Source organism: Tachypleus tridentatus, chromosome 9, assembly GCF_004210375.1.
Source record: "Tachypleus tridentatus isolate NWPU-2018 chromosome 9, ASM421037v1, whole genome shotgun sequence".
Lineage (NCBI taxonomy): Eukaryota > Metazoa > Arthropoda > Merostomata > Xiphosura > Limulidae > Tachypleus > Tachypleus tridentatus.
The window spans coordinates 8,922,846-8,938,980 of NC_134833.1; the positions used below are offsets into that span (position 1 = coordinate 8,922,846).

At 24.0% G+C, this 16,135-nt stretch overlaps 1 protein-coding gene across 1 annotated transcript in view; it reads left to right on the plus strand.

Annotated features, from left to right (window-relative positions):
- The window catches only part of LOC143226986 (glutamate receptor ionotropic, NMDA 2A-like), a 53,695-nt gene that overhangs the window by 514 nt on the left and 37,046 nt on the right, over window positions 1-16,135 (plus strand). The window lies entirely within an intron of this gene.

Consider the following 16,135-nt stretch of genomic DNA (forward strand, 5'->3'; position numbering starts at 1 on the left):
GTTTCGTTATTAATAACTATACTTACTAGAAAATTAAGTGTTTCGTTATTAATAGCTATAGTTTTAGTAAATTAAGTGTTTCGTTATTAATAGCTATAGTTTTAGTAAATTAAGTGTTTCGTTATTAATAGCTATAGTTTTAGTAAATTAAGTGTTTCGTTATTAATAGCTATAGTTTTAGTAAATTAAGTGTTTCGTTATTAATAGCTATAGTTTTAGTAAATTAAGTGTTTCGTTATTAATAGCTATAGTTTTAGTAAATTAAGTGTTTCGTTATTAATAACTGTAGTTATAGAAAATTAAGTGTTTCGTTATTAATAGCTATAGTTTTAGTAAATTAAGTGTTTGGTTATTAATAGGTATAGTTTTAGTAAATTAAGTGTTTCGTTATTAATAGTTACTAGAAAATTAAGTGTTTCGTTAATATTAGCTGTAGTTTTAGTAAATTAAGGGTTTCGTTATTAATAGCTATAGTTTTAGTAAATTAAGTGTTTCGTTATTAATTACTGTAGTTTTAGTAAATTAAGTATTTCGTTATTAATAGCTATAGTTTTAGTAAATTAAGCTGGCCTGGCATGGCGGCTAGAACGGAAGGCTATGCGACTCGTAATCCGGGGTCGCGGGTTTGCGCGTCATATTGCAAAATATGCTCGCCCTCCCAGCCTGGGCGTTATAATGTAACGGTCAATCCCACTTATTCGTTGGTAAAGAGTAGCCAAAGAGTTGGCGGTGGGTTGTCATTACTAGCTGCCTTCCCTCTAGTCTTACACTGCTAAATTAGGGACGTTTAGCACAGATAGCCCTCGAGAACCTTTGTGCGAAATTCAAAAAACAAACAAAACAAACAAGTAAATTAAGTAGTAAAATTAAGTGTTTTGTTATTAATAGCTATAGTTTTAGTAAGATTACTAGTAAATTAGTAAATTAAGTGTTTCGTTATTATTAGCTATAGTTTTAGTAAATTAAGGGTTTCGTTTTTAATAGCTATAGTTTTAGTAAATTAAGGGTTTCGTTATTAATAACTGTAGTTCTAGAAAATTAAGTGTTTCGTTATTAATAGCTATAGTTTTAGTAAATTAAGTATTTCGTTATTAATAGCTATTGTTTTAGTAAATTAAGTGTTTCGTTATTAATAGCTATAGTTTTAGTAAATTAAGTGTTTTGTTATTAATAGGTATAGTACTAGTAAATTGAGTGTTTCGCTATTAATAGTTTTGTTTTAGTAAATTAAGGGTTTCTTTATTAATAGCTATAGTTTTTAGTAAATTAAGGGTTTCGTTATTAATAGCTATAGTTCTAGAAAATTAAGTGTTTCGTTATTAATAGCTATAGTTTTAGTAAATTAAGTGTTTCGTTATTAATAGCTATTGTTTTAGTAAATTAAGTGTTTCGTTATTAATAGCTGTAGTTGTAGAAAATTAAGTGTTTCGTTATTAATAACTGTAGTTATAGAAAATTAAGTGTTTCGTTATTGATAGCTATAGTTTTAGTAAATTAAGTGTTTCGTTATTAATTACTGTAGTTTTAGTAAATTAAGTATTTCGTTATTAATAGCTATAGTTTTAGTAAATTAAGCTGGCCTGGCATGGCCTAGTACGGAAGGCGTGCGACTCGTAATCCGAGGGTCGCGGGTTTGCGCCCGTGTCGCGCCAAATATGCTCGCCCTCCCATCCGTGAGGGCGTTATAATGTAACGGTCAATCCCACTATTCGTTGGTAAAAGAGTAGCCCAAGAGTTGGCGGTGGGTTGTCATGACTAGCTGCCTTCCCTCTAGTCTTACACTGCTAAATTAGGGACGGCTAGCACAGATAGCCCTCGAGAACCTTTGTGCGAAATTCCTAAAAACAAACAAAAACAAACAAGTAAATTAAGTGTTTTGTTATTAATAGGTATAGGTACTAGTAAATTGAGTGTTTCGTTATTATTAGCTATAGTTTTAGTAAATTAAGGGTTTCGTTATTAATAGCTATAGTTTTAGTAAATTAAGGGTTTCGTTATTAATAGCTATAGTTTTAGTAAATTAAGTGTTTCGTTATTAATAACTTTAGTTATAAAAATTTAAGTGTTTCGTTATTAATAGCTATTGTTTTAGTAAATTAAGTGTTTCGTTATTAATAGCTATAGTTTTAGTAAATTAAGTGTTTTGTTATTAATAGCTATAGTTTTAGTAAATTAAGTGTTTCGTTATTAATAGCTATAGTTTTAGTAAATTAAGGGTTTCGTTATTAATAGCTATAGTTTTAGTAAATTAAGGGTTTCGTTATTAATAACTGTAGTTCTAGAAAATTAAGTGTTTCGTTATTAATAGCTATAGTTTTAGTAAATTAAGTATTTCGTTATTAATAGCTATTGTTTTAGTAAATTAAGTGTTTCGTTATTAATAGCTATAGTTTTAGTAAATTAAGTGTTTCGTTATTAATAGCTATAGTTCTACTAAATAAAGTGTTTCGTTATTAATAGCTATAGTTTTAGTAAATTAAGGGTTTCGTTATTAATAGCTATAGTTTTAGTAAATTAAGGGTTTCGTTATTAATAACTGTAGTTCTAGAAAATTAAGTGTTTCGTTATTAATAGCTATAGTTTTAGTAAATTAAGTGTTTCGTTATTAATAGCTATAGTTTTAGTAAATTAAGTGTTTCGTTATTAATAGCTATAGTTTTAGTAAATTAAGTGTTTCGTTATTAATAGCTATAGTTTTAGTAAATTAAGTGTTTCGTTATTAATAGCTATAGTTTTAGTAAATTAAGTGTTTCGTTATTAATAACTGTAGTTCTAGAAAATTAAGTGTTTCGTTATTAATAGCTATAGTTTTAGTAAATTAAGAGTTTCGTTATTAATAGCTATTGTTTTAGTAAATTAAGTGTTTCGTTATTAATAGCTATAGTTTTAGTAAATTAAGTGTTTTGTTATTAATAGGTATAGTACTAGTAAATTGAGTGTTTCGTTATTAATAGCTATAGTTTTAGTAAATTAAGGGTTTCGTTATTAATAACTGTAGTTCTAGAAATTAAGTGTTTCGTTATTAATAGCTATAGTTTTAGTAAATTAAGTGTTTCGTTATTAATAGCTATAGTTTTAGTAAATTAAGTGTTTCGTTATTAATAACTGTAGTTCTAGAAAATTAAGTGTTTCGTTATTAATAGCTATAGTTTTAGTAAATTAAGTGTTTCGTTATTAATAGCTATAGTTTTAGTAAATTAAGTGTTTCGTTATTAATAGCTATAGTTTTTGTAAAATAAGTGTTTCGTTATTAATAGCTATAGTTTTAGTAAATTAAGGGTTTCGTTATTAATAGCTATAGTTTTAGTAAATTAAGAGTTTCGTTATTAATAGCTATAGTTCTAGGAAATTAAGTGTTTCGTTATTAATAGCTATAGTTTTAGTAAATTAAGTGTTTCGTTATTAATAGCTATAGTTATAGTAAATTAAGTGTTTCGTTATTAATAGCTATAGTTTTAGTAAATTAAGTGTTTCGTTATTAATAGCTATAGTTTTAGTAAATTAAGTGTTTCGTTATTAATAGCTATAGTTTTAGTAAATTAAGAGTTTCGTTATTAATAGCTATAGTTTTAGTAAATTAAGTGTTTCGTTATTAATAACTGTAGTTTTAGTAAATTAAGTGTTTCGTTATTAATAGCTATAGTTTTAGTAAATTAAGTGTTTCGTTATTAATAGCTATAGTTTTAGTAAATTAAGTGTTTCGTTATTAATAGCTATAGTTTTAGTAAATTAAGTGTTTCGTTATTAATAGCTATAGTTTTAGTAAATTAAGTGTTTCGTTATTAATTACTGTAGTTTTAGTAAATTAAGTGTTTCGTTATTAATAGCTATAGTTTTAGTAAATTAAGCTGGCCTGGCATGGCCTAGCACGGAAGGCGTGCGACTCGTAATCCGAGGGTCGCGGGTTTGCGCCCGCGTCGCGCCAAATATGCTCGCCCTCCCAGCCGTGAGGGCGTTATAATGTAACGGTCAATCCCACTATTCGTTGGTAAAAGAGTAGCCCAAGAGTTGGCGGTGGGTTGTGATGACTAGCTGCCTTCCCTCTAGTCTTACACTGCTAAATTAGGGACGGCTAGCACAGATAGCCCTCGAGAACCTTTGTGCGAAATTCCATAAAACAAACAAAAACAAACAAGTAAATTAAGTGTTTTGTTATTAATAGCTGTAGTTATAGTAAATTAAGTGTTTCGTTATTAATAGCTATAGTTTTAGTAAATTAAGGGTTTCGTTTTTAATAGCTATAGTTTTAGTAAATTAAGGGTTTCGTTATTAATAACTGTAGTTCTAGAAAATTAAGTGTTTCGTTATTAATAGCTATAGTTTTAGTAAATTAAGTATTTCGTTATTAATAGCTATTGTTTTAGTAAATTAAGTGTTTCGTTATTAATAGCTATAGTTTTAGTAAATTAAGTGTTTTGTTATTAATAGGTATAGTACTAGTAAATTGAGTGTTTCGTTATTAATAGCTATAGTTTTAGTAAATTAAGTGTTTCGTTATTAATAGCTATAGTTTTAGTAAATTAAGTGTTTCGTTATTAATAGCTATAGTTTTAGAAAATTAAGTGTTTCGTTATTAATAGCTATAGTTTTAGTAAATTAAGTGTTTCGTTATTAATAGCTATAGTTTTAGTAAATTAAGTGTTTCGTTATTAATAACTGTAGTTATAGAAAATTAAGTGTTTCGTTATTAATAGCTATAGTTCTAGTAAATTAAGTGTTTCGTTATTAATAGCTATAGTTTTAGTAAATTAAGTGTTTCGTTATTAATAGCTATAGTTATAGTAAATTAAGTGTTTCGTTATTAATAGCTATAGTTTTAGTAAATTAAGCTGGCCTGGCATGGCCTAGCGCGGAAGGCGTGCGACTCGTAATCCGAGGGTCGCGGGTTTGCGCCCGCGTCGCGCCAAATATGCTCGCCCTCCCAGCCGTGAGGGCGTTATAATGTGACGGTCAATCCCACTATTCGTTGGTAAAAGAGTAGCCCAAGAGTTGGCGGTGGGTTGTCATGACTAGCTGCCTTCCCTCTAGTCTTACACTGCTAAATTAAGGGTTTCCTAGCACAGATAGCCCTCGAGAACCTTTGTGCGAAATTCCAAAAAACAAACAAAAACAAACAAGTAAATTAAGTGTTTTGTTATTAATAGGTATAGTACTAGTAAATTGAGTGTTTCGTTATTATTAGCTATAGTTTTAGTAAATTAAGGGTTTCGTTTTTAATAGCTATAGTTTTAGTAAATTAAGGGTTTCGTTATTAATAACTGTAGTTCTAGAAAATTAAGTGTTTCGTTATTAATAGCTATAGTTTTAGTAAATTAAGTGTTTCGTTATTAATAGCTATTGTTTTAGTAAATTAAGTGTTTCGTTATTAATAGCTATAGTTTTAGTAAATTAAGTGTTTCGTTATTAATAGGTATAGTTCTAGTAAATTAAGTGTTTCGTTATTAATAGCTATAGTTTTAGTAAATTAAGGGTTTCGTTATTAATAGCTATAGTTTTAGTAAATTAAGGGTTTCGTTATTAATAGCTGTAGTTCTAGTAAATTAAGTGTTTCGTTATTAATAGCTGTAGTTTTAGTAAATTAAGTGTTTCGTTATTAATAGTTTTGTTTTAGTAAATTAAGTGTTTCTTTATTAATAGCTATAGTTTTAGTAAATTAAGTGTTTCGTTATTAATAGCTATAGTTTTTGTAAAATAAGTGTTTCGTTATTAATAGCTATAGTTTTAGTAAATTAAGGGTTTCGTTATTAATAGCTATAGTTTTAGTAAATTAAGTGTTTCGTTATTAATAGCTATAGTTTTAGTAAATTAAGTGTTTCGTTATTAATAGCTATAGTTTTAGTAAATTAAGTGTTTCGTTATTAATAGCTATAGTTCTAGTAAATTAAGTGTTTCGTTATTAATAGCTATAGTTTTAGTAAATTAAGTGTTTCGTTATTAATAGCTATAGTTTTAGTAAATTAAGTGTTTCGTTATTAATAGCTATAGTTTTAGTAAATTAAGTGTTTCGTTATTAATAGCTATAGTTCTAGTAAATTAAGTGTTTCGTTATTAATAGCTATAGTTTTAGTAAATTAAGGGTTTCGTTATTAATAGCTATAGTTCTAGAAAATTAAGTATTTCGTTATTAATAGTTATTGTTTTATTAAATTGAGGGTTTCGTTTTTAATAGCTGTAGTTCTAGTAAATTAAGTGTTTCGTTATTAATAGCTATAGTTTTAGTAAATTAAGGGTTTCGTTATTAATAGCTATAGTTTTAGTAAATTAAGGGTTTCGTTATTAATAGCTATAGTTTTAGTAAATTAAGGGTTTCGTTATTAATAGCTATAGTTTTAGAAAATTAAGTGTTTCGTTATTAATAGCTATAGTTTTAGTAAATTAAGTGTTTCGTTATTAATAGCTGTAGTTTTAGAAAATTAAGTGTTTCGTTATTAATAGCTATAGTTTTAGTAAATTAAGTGTTTCGTTATTAATAGCTATAGTTTTAGTAAATTAAGTGTTTCGTTATTAATAGCTATAGTTTACTAGTAAATTAAGTGTTTCGTTATTAATAGCTATAGTTTTAGTAAATTAAGGGTTTCGTTATTAATAACTGTAGTTCTAGAAAATTAAGTGTTTCGTTATTGATAGCTATAGTTCTAGTAAATTAAGTGTTTCGTTATTAATAGCTATAGTTTTAGTAAATTAAGTGTTTCGTTATTAATAGCTATAGTTTTAGTAAATTAAGTGTTTCGTTATTAATAGCTATAGTTTTAGTAAATTAAGTGTTTCGTTATTAATAGCTATAGTACTAGTAAATTAAGTGTTTCGTTATTAATAGCTATAGTTTTAGTAAATTAAGTGTTTCGTTATTAATAGCTATAGTTTTAGTAAATTAAGTGTTTCGTTATTAATAGCTATAGTTCTAGTAAATTAAGTGTTTCGTTATTAATAGCTATAGTTTTAGTAAATTAAGTGTTTCGTTATTAATAGCTATAGTTTTAGTAAATTAAGTGTTTCGTTATTAATAGCTATAGTTTTAGTAAATTAAGTGTTTCGTTATTAATAGCTATAGTTTTAGTAAATTAAGTGTTTCGTTATTTAATAGCTATAGTTTTAGTAAATTAAGTGTTTCGTTATTAATAGCTATAGTTTTAGTAAATTAAGTGTTTCGTTATTAATAGCTATAGTTTTAGTAAATTAAGTGTTTCGTTATTAATAAGTGTTTCGTTATTACATAGCTATAGTTTTAGTAAATTAAGTGTTTCGTTATTAATAGCTATAGTTTTAGTAAATTAAGTGTTTCGTTATTAATAGCTATAGTTTTAGTAAATTAAGTGTTTTCGTTATTAATAGCTATAGTTCTACTAAATTAAGTGTTTCGTTATTAATAGCTATAGTTTTAGTAAATTAAGTGTTTCGTTATTAATAGCTATAGTTTTAGTAAATTAAGGGTTTCGTTATTAATAACTGTAGTTCTAGAAAATTAAGTGTTTCGTTATTAATAGCTATAGTTTTAGTAAATTAAGTGTTTCGTTATTAATAGCTATAGTTTTAGTAAATTAAGTGTTTCGTTATTAATAACTGTAGTTCTAGAAAATTAAGTGTTTCGTTATTGATAGCTATAGTTCTACTAAATAAAGTGTTTCGTTATTAATAGCTATAGTTTTAGTAAATTAAGGGTTTCGTTATTAATAGCTATAGTTTTCGTAAATTAAGGGTTTCGTTATTAATAGCTATAGTTTTAGTAAATTAAGGGTTTCGTTATTAATAGCTATAGTTTTAGTAAATTAAGTGTTTCGTTATTAATAACTGTAGTTCTAGTAAATTAAGTGTTTCGTTATTAATAGCTATAGTTTTAGTAAATTAAGTGTTTCGTTATTAATAGCTATTAGTTTTAGCTATAGTTTTAGTAAATTAAGTGTTTCGTTATTAATAGCTATAGTTTTAGTAAATTAAGTGTTTCGTTATTAATAGCTATAGTTTTAGTAAATTAAGTGTTTCGTTATTAATAGCTATAGTAGTAAATTAAGTGTTTCGTTAAATTATAGTTTTAGTTTCGTTATTAATAACTGTAGTTTTAGAAAATTAAGTGTTTCGTTATTAATAGCTATAGTTTTAGTAAATTAAGTGTTTCGTTATTAATAGCTATAGTTACTAGTAAATTAAGTGTTTCGTTATTAATAGCTATAGTTTTAGTAAATTAAGTGTTTCGTTATTAATAGCTATAGTTTTAGTAAATTAAGGGTTTCGTTATTAATAGCTATAGTTTTAGTAAATTAAGTGTTTCGTTATTAATAGCTTAGTTTAGAAAATTAAGTGTTTCGTTATTAATAGCTATAGTTTTAGTAAATTAAGTGTTTCGTTATTAATAGCTATAGTTTTAGTAAATTAAGTGTTTCGTTATTAATAGCTATAGTTTTAGTAAATTAAGTGTTTCGTTATTAATAGCTATAGTTTTAGTAAATTAAGTGTTTCGTTATTAATAGCTATAGTTTAGTAAATTAAGTGTTTCGTTATTAATAGCTATAGTTTTAGTAAATTAAGTTTATCGTTATTAATAACTGTAGTTATAGAAAATTAAGTGTTTCGTTATTAATAGCTATAGTTTTAGTAAATTAAGTGTTTCGTTATTAATAGCTATAGTTTTAGTAAATTAAGGGTTTCGTTATTAATAGCTATAATTCTAGTAAATTAAGTATTTCGTTATTAATAGCTATAGTTTTAGTAAATTAAGTATTTCGTTATTAATAGCTATAGTTTTAGTAAATTAAGTGTTTCGTTATTAATAGTATAGTTTTAGTAAATTAAGGGTTTCGTTATTAATAGCTATAGTTTTAGTAAATTAAGGGTTTCGTTATTTATGGCTATAGTTTTAGTAAATTAAGTGTTTCGTTATTAATAGCTATAGTTTTAGTAAATTAAGTGTTTCGTTATTAATAGCTATAGTTTTAGTAAATTAAGTGTTTCGTTATTAATAGCTATAGTTTTAGTAAATTAAGTGTTTCGTTATTAATAGCTATAGTTTTAGTAAATTAAGTGTTTCGTTATTAATAACTATAGTTCTAGTAAATTAAGTGTTTCGTTATTAATAGCTATAGTTTTAGTAAATTAAGTGTTTCGTTATTAATAGCTATAGTTCTAGTAAATTAAGTGTTTCGTTATTAATAGCTATAGTTTTAGTAAATTAAGTGTTTCGTTATTAATAGCTATAGTTTTAGTAAATTAAGTGTTTCGTTATTAATAGCTATAGTTTTAGTAAATTAAGTGTTTCGTTATTAATAGCTATAGTTTTAGTAAATTAAGTGTTTCGTTATTAATAGCTATAGTTTTAGTAAATTAAGTGTTTCGTTATTAATAGCTATAGTTTTAGTAAATTAAGTGTTTCGTTATTAATAGCTATAGTTTTAGTAAATTAAGTGTTTCGTTATTAATAGCTATAGTTTTAGTAAATTAAGTGTTTCGTTATTAATAGCTATAGTTTTAGTAAATTAAGTGTTTCGTTATTAATACTATAGTTTTAGTAAATTAAGTGTTTCGTTATTAATAGCTATAGTTTTAGTAAATTAAGTGTTTCGTTATTAATAGCTATAGTTTTAGTAAATTAAGTGTTTCGTTATTAATAGCTATAGTTTTAGTAAATTAAGTGTTTCGTTATTAATAGCTATAGTTTTAGTAAATTAAGTGTTTCGTTATTAATAGCTATAGTTTTAGTAAATTAAGTGTTTCGTTATTAATAGCTATAGTTCTAGTAAATTAAGTGTTTCGTTATTAATAGCTATAGTTTTAGTAAATTAAGTGTTTCGTTATTAATAGCTATAGTTTTAGAAAATTAAGTGTTTCGTTATTAATAGCTATAGTTTTAGTAAATTAAGTGTTTCGTTATTAATAGGTATAGTTCTAGTAAATTAAGTGTTTCGTTATTAATAGCTATAGTTTTAGTAAATTAAGGGTTTCGTTATTAATAGCTATAGTTTTAGTAAATTAAGTGTTTCGTTATTAACAGCTATAGTTTTAGTAAATTAAGTGTTTCGTTATTAATAGCTATAGTTTTAGTAAATTAAGTGTTTCGTTATTAATAACTGTAGTTCTAGAAAATTAAGTGTTTCGTTATTAATAGCTATAGTTTTAGTAAATTAAGTGCTTTGTTATTAATAGGTATAGTACTAGTAAATTAAGTGTTTCGTTATTAATAGCTATAGTTTTAGTAAATTAAGGGTTTCGTTATTAATAGCTATAGTTTTAGTAAATTAAGGGTTTCGTTATTAATAGCTATAGTTTTAGTAAATTAAGGGTTTCGTTATTAATAACTGTAGTTCTAGAAAATTAAGTGTTTCGTTATTAATAGCTATAGTTTTAGTAAATTAAGTGTTTCGTTATTAATAGCTATAGTTTTAGTAAATTAAGTGTTTCGTTATTAATAGCTATAGTTTTAGTAAATTAAGTGTTTCGTTATTAATAGCTATAGTTTTAGTAAATTAAGTGTTTCGTTATTAATAGCTATAGTTCTAGTAAATTAAGTGTTTCGTTATTAATAGCTATAGTTTTAGTAAATTAAGTGTTTCGTTATTAATAGCTATAGTTTTAGTAAATTAAGTGTTTCGTTATTAATAGCTATAGTTTTAGTAAATTAAGTGTTTCGTTATTAATAGCTATAGTTTTAGTAAATTAAGTGTTTCGTTATTAATAGCTATAGTTTTAGTAAATTAAGTGTTTCGTTATTAATAGCTATAGTTTTAGTAAATTAAGTGTTTCGTTATTAATAGCTATAGTTCTAGTAAATTAAGTGTTTCGTTATTAATAGCTATAGTTTTAGTAAATTAAGTGTTTCGTTATTAATAGCTATAGTACTAGTAAATTAAGTGTTTCGTTATTAATAGCTATAGTTTTAGTAAATTAAGTGTTTCGTTATTAATAGCTATAGTTTTAGTAAATTAAGGGTTTCGTTATTAATAGCTATAGTTTTAGTAAATTAAGGGTTTCGTTATTAATAGCTGTAGTTCTAGAAAATTAAGTGTTTCGTTATTAATAGCTATAGTTTTAGTAAATTAAGTGTTTCGTTATTAATAGCTATAGTTATAGAAAATTAAGTGTTTCGTTATTAATAGCTATAGTTTTAGTAAATTAAGTGTTTCGTTATTAATAGCTATAGTTTTAGTAAATTAAGTGTTTCGTTATTAATAGCTGTAGTTCTAGAAAATTAAGTGTTTCGTTATTAATAGCTATAGTTTTAGCTAAATTAAGTGTTTCGTTATTAATAGCTATAGTTTAGAAAATTAAGTGTTTCGTTATTAATAGCTATAGTTTTAGTAAATTAAGTTATTAATTATAGTTTTAGTAAATTAAGTGTTTCGTTATTAATAGCTATAGTTTTAGTAAATTAAGTGTTTCGTTATTAATAGCTATAGTTTTAGTAAATTAAGTATTTCGTTATTAATAGCTATAGTTTTAGTAAATTAAGAGTTTCGTTATTAATAGCTATAGTTTTAGTAAATTAAGTGTTTCGTTATTAATAGCTATAGTTTTAGTAAATTAAGTGTTTCGTTATTAATAACTGTAGTTCTAGAAAATTAAGTGTTTCGTTATTGATAGCTATAGTTCTAGTAAATTAAGTGTTTCGTTATTAATAGCTAGAGTTTTAGTAAATTAAGTTTCGTTATTAATAGCTATAGTTTTTATTAGGGTTTCGTTATTAATAGCTATAGTTTTAGTAAATTAAGTGTTTCGTTATTAATAGCTATAGTTTTAGTAAATTAAGTGTTTCGTTATTAATAGCTATAGTTTTAGTAAATTAAGTGTTTCGTTATTAATAACTATAGTTATAGAAAATTAAGTGTTTCGTTATTAATAGCTATAGTTTTAGTAAATTAAGTGTTTTGTTATTAATACGTATAGTACTAGTAAATTGAGTGTTTCGTTATTAATAGCTATAGTTTTAGTAAATTAAGGGTTTCGTTATTAATAGCTATAGTTTTAGTAAATTAAGTGTTTCGTTATTAATAGCTATAGTTTTAGTAAATTAAGTGTTTCGTTATTAATAGCTATAGTTTTAGTAAATTAAGTGTTTCGTTATTAATAACTGTAGTTCTAGAAAATTAAGTGTTTCGTTATTGATAGCTATAGTTTTAGTAAATTAAGTGTTTTGTTATTAATAGGTATAGTACTAGTAAATTGAGTGTTTCGTTATTAATAGCTATAGTTTTAGTAAATTAAGGGTTTCGTTATTAATAGCTATAGTTTTAGTAAATTAAGGGTTTCGTTATTAATAGCTATAGTTTTAGTAAATTAAGTGTTTCGTTATTAATAACTGTAGTTCTAGAAAATTAAGTGTTTCGTTATTAATAGCTATAGTTTTAGTAAATTAAGTGTTTCGTTATTAATAGCTAGAAAATTAAGTGTTTCGTTATTAATAGCTATAGTTTTAGTAAATTAAGTGTTTCGTTATTAATAGCTATAGTTTTAGTAAATTAAGTGTTTCGTTATTAATAGCTATAGTTCTAGAAAATTAAGTGTTTCGTTATTAATAGCTATAGTTTTAGTAAATTAAGTGTTTCGTTATTAATAACTGTAGTTATAGAAAATTAAGTGTTTCGTTATTAATAGCTATAGTTTTAGTAAATTAAGTGTTTTTGTTATTAATAGCTATAGTTTTAGTAAATTAAGTGTTTCGTTATTAATAGCTATAGTTTTAGTAAATTAAGGGTTTCGTTATTAATAGCTATAGTTTTAGTAAATTAAGTGTTTCGTTATTAATAGCTATAGTTTTAGTAAATTAAGTGTTTCGTTATTAATAGCTATAGTTTTAGTAAATTAAGTGTTTCGTTATTAATAGCTATAGTTTTAGTAAATTAAGTGTTTCGTTATTAATAGCTATAGTTTTAGTAAATTAAGTGTTTCGTTATTAATAGCTATAGTTTTAGTAAATTAAGTGTTTCGTTATTAATAGCTATAGTTTTAGTAAATTAAGTGTTTCGTTATTAATAGCTATAGTTTTAGAAAATTAAGTGTTTCGTTATTAATAGCTATAGTTTTAGTAAATTAAGTGTTTCGTTATTAATAGCTATAGTTTTAGTAAATTAAGTGTTTCGTTATTAATAGCTGTAGTTCTAGAAAATTAAGTGTTTCGTTATTAATAGCTATAGTTTTAGTAAATTAAGTGTTTCGTTATTAATAGCTATAGTACTAGTAAATTAAGTGTTTCGTTATTAATAGCTATAGTTTTAGTAAATTAAGTGTTTCGTTATTAATAGCTATAGTTTTAGTAAATTAAGTGTTTCGTTATTAATAGCTATAGTTTTAGTAAATTAAGTGTTTCGTTATTAATAGCTATAGTTTTAGTAAATTAAGTGTTTCGTTATTAATAGCTATAGTTTTAGTAAATTAAGTGTTTCGTTATTAATAGCTATAGTTTTAGTAAATTAAGTGTTTCGTTATTAATAGCTATAGTTTTAGTAAATTAAGTGTTTCGTTATTAATAGCTATAGTTTTAGTAAATTAAGTGTTTCGTTATTAATAACTGTAGTTTTAGAAAATTAAGTGTTTCGTTATTAATAGCTATAGTTTTAGTAAATTAAGTGTTTCGTTATTAATAGCTATAGTTTTAGTAAATTAAGTGTTTCGTTATTAATAACTGTAGTTCTAGAAAATTAAGTGTTTCGTTATTAATAGCTATAGTTTTAGTAAATTAAGTGTTTCGTTATTAATAGCTATAGTACTAGTAAATTAAGTGTTTCGTTATTAATAGCTATAGTTTTAGTAAATTAAGTGTTTCGTTATTAATAGCTATAGTTTTAGTAAATTAAGGGTTTCGTTATTAATAGCTATAGTTTTAGTAAATTAAGTGTTTCGTTATTAATAGCTATAGTTCTAGTAAATTAAGTGTTTCGTTATTAATAGCTATAGTTTTAGTAAATTAAGTGTTTCGTTATTAATAGCTATAGTTTTAGTAAATTAAGTGTTTCGTTATTAATAGCTATAGTTTTAGTAAATTAAGTGTTTCGTTATTAATAGCTATAGTTTTAGTAAATTAAGGGTTTCGTTATTAATAGCTATAGTTTTAGTAAATTAAGTGTTTCGTTATTAATAACTGTAGTTTTAGTAAATTAAGTGTTTCGTTATTAATAGCTATAGTTTTAGTAAATTAAGTGTTTCGTTATTAATAGCTATAGTTTTAGTAAATTAAGTGTTTCGTTATTAATAGCTATAGTTTTAGTAAATTAAGTGTTTCGTTATTAATAGCTATAGTTTTAGTAAATTAAGGGTTTCGTTATTAATAACTATAGTTCTAGAAAATTAAGTGTTTCGTTATTAATAGCTATAGTTTTAGTAAATTAAGTGTTTCGTTATTAATAGCTATAGTTTTAGTAAATTAAAGGTTTCGTTATTAATAACTGTAGTTCTAGAAAATTAAGTGTTTCGTTATTAATAGCTATAGTTTTAGTAAATTAAGTGTTTTGTTATTAATAGGTATAGTACTAGTAAATTGAGTGTTTCGTTATTAATAGCTATAGTTTTAGTAAATTAAGGGTTTCGTTATTAATAGCTATAGTTTTAGTAAATTAAGGGTTTCGTTATTAATAGCTATAGTTTTAGTAAATTAAGGGTTTCGTTATTAATAGCTATAGTTTTAGTAAATTAAGTGTTTTGTTATTAATAGCTATAGTTTTAGTAAATTAAGTGTTTCGTTATTAATAGCTATAGTTTTAGTAAATTAAGTGTTTCGTTATTTATAGTAAATTAAGTGTTTCGTTATTAATAGGTATAGTTTTAGTAAATTAAGTGTTTCGTTATTAATAGCTATAGTTTTAGTAAATTAAGTGTTTCGTTATTAATAACTGTAGTTCTAGAAAATTAAGTGTTTCGTTATTAATAGCTATAGTTTTAGTAAATTAAGTGTTTCGTTATTAATAGCTATAGTTTTAGAAAATTAAGTGTTTCGTTATTAACAGCTATAGTTTTAGTAAATTAAGTGTTTCGTTATTAATAGCTATAGTTTTAGTAAATTGAGTGTTTCGTTATTAATAGCTATAGTTTTAGTAAATTAAGGGTTTCGTTATTAATAGCTATAGTTTTAGTAAATTAAGTGTTTCGTTATTAATAGCTATAGTTTTAGTAAATTAAGTGTTTCGTTATTAATAGCTATAGTTTTAGTAAATTAAGTGTTTCGTTATTAATAGCTATAGTTTTAGTAAATTAAGTGTTTCGTTATTAATAGCTATAGTTTTAGTAAATTAAGTGTTTCGTTATTAATAGCTATAGTTTTAGTAAATTAAGTGTTTCGTTATTAATAGCTATAGTTTTAGTAAATTAAGTGTTTCGTTATTAATAGTTTTAGTAAATTAAGTGTTTCGTTATTGTTTTAGTAAATTAAGTGTTTCGTTATTAATAGCTATAGTTTCTAGTAAATTAAGTGTTTCGTTATTAATAGCTATAGTTTTAGTAAATTAAGTGTTTCGTTATTAATAGCTATAGTTTTAGAAAATTAAGTGTTTCGTTATTAATAGCTATAGTTTTAGTAAATTAAGTGTTTCGTTATTAATAGCTATAGTTTTAGTAAATTAAGTGTTTCGTTATTAATAGCTATAGTTTTAGTAAATTAAGTGTTTCGTTATTAATAGCTATAGTTCTAGTAAATTAAGTGTTTCGTTATTAATAGCTATAGTTTTAGTAAATTAAGTGTTTCGTTATTAATAGCTATAGTTCTACTAAATAAAGTGTTTCGTTATTAATAGCTATAGTTTTAGTAAATTAAGGGTTTCGTTATTAATAGCTATAGTTTTAGTAAATTAAGGGTTTCGTTATTAATAACTGTAGTTCTAGAAAATTAAGTGTTTCGTTATTAATAGCTATAGTTTTAGTAAATTAAGTGTTTTGTTATTAATAGGTATAGTACTAGTAAATTGAGTGTTTCGTTATTAATAGCTATAGTTTTAGTAAATTAAGTGTTTCGTTATTAATAGCTATAGTTTTAGTAAATTAAGTGTTTCGTTATTAATAGCTATAGTTTTAGTAAATTAAGTGTTTCGTTATTAATAGCTATAGTTCTAGTAAATTAAGTGTTTCGTTATTAATAGCTATAGTTTTAGTAAATTAAGTGTTTCGTTATTAATAGCTATAGTTTTCGTAAATTAATGGTTTCGTTATTTATAGCTATAGTTTT